The sequence below is a fragment of the Carlito syrichta genome, unplaced genomic scaffold, assembly GCF_000164805.1.
Source record: "Carlito syrichta isolate Samal-C Ts95f unplaced genomic scaffold, Tarsius_syrichta-2.0.1 Scaffold303690, whole genome shotgun sequence".
Lineage (NCBI taxonomy): Eukaryota > Metazoa > Chordata > Mammalia > Primates > Tarsiidae > Carlito > Carlito syrichta.
Genome location: NW_007247786.1, coordinates 45,984 through 47,073, shown reverse-complemented (window position 1 = coordinate 47,073; position 1,090 = coordinate 45,984).

The window sequence follows — 1,090 nt, the reverse complement described above, 5'->3', positions numbered from 1 at the left end:
TCTTCATATGTATTTGTAGGAATATGAATTCCCCTTTTAGTACTATTTTCATGGCATCCCAGAGATTTTGGTAAGGTGTTTCTTCATTTTCATTTATTTCCAGGGATCTTAATTTCTTCTTTGATTTCCATGTTGATCCAGGAGTTGTTCAGCATCATGTTGTTTAGTGTCCTTGTGTTTGTGGGTTTTGGGAGAACCTTGTTGGTATTGATATTTGTTTTTATTCCACTGTGGTCTGAGAAGGTGCAGGCCTCCCTGTGCAGGTTGCTCATAAAGTTGCCCACTTGAGTCACACTCTCTCAGATCAGTGGGAAAAAAGGGTGCTGGATCATTCTACAACTCATCACCATTTTGTTGTGATCTGGGACTGGGTTTTTCCGCAGGGCTGCTGGGCAGACCACAAATGCTTCAGTTGGTGAATGGGGCATGTGTATCTCCTGGGCTGGGACTCTGGTCAGGTTACTCTGGTATGTTTTCTTGCTGTTTGTGTTGCTGGTGTCTGACCTGGGACAAAGGCTGCAGCAGCAAGCGGCACCTGTTGCAAGTGATTTTCACCCTTTTAATCCTTTTTTTTTTTTTTTGGTCCCATTTGGTGCTGTTCAGATGGTGCTTTCTGGGCGTAGAGTGCGCTGAGGTCCCAGCAGCTGCACACGGCAGCTGCCTAAGCAGGAGATATGGGTCCTCTCTTTTTCACATCTCCACTCAATCGGACATTCACACAACTTTTGCTGACACCCTAGGGTGAATACTGGCCTCTTCACCTGTTCATTTATGCGGAGACTCATGCACTTTGCCTCCCATCGCCATCTTGGAATCCCCTCTTACATTATTTTAATATATACTCCTTTTGTCAACAAACTATAATAAACTTTATGGAAGACGGTTGGTTTTTTGTCGAGAAAAAGTTGTCTTCAAAATGTACCAATTGTCTTCAAAGGGTACTAATTCAATGTAATATTATGTGATAAATTATTCAGCAAAATGGAAATACCAAAGAAATCAATTAATATAGCCGGGCTCGGTGGCTCAGCCTGTAATCCCGCGCCTTTGGGAGGCTGAGGGGAGTGGATTGCCTGAGCCCGCGGGTTCG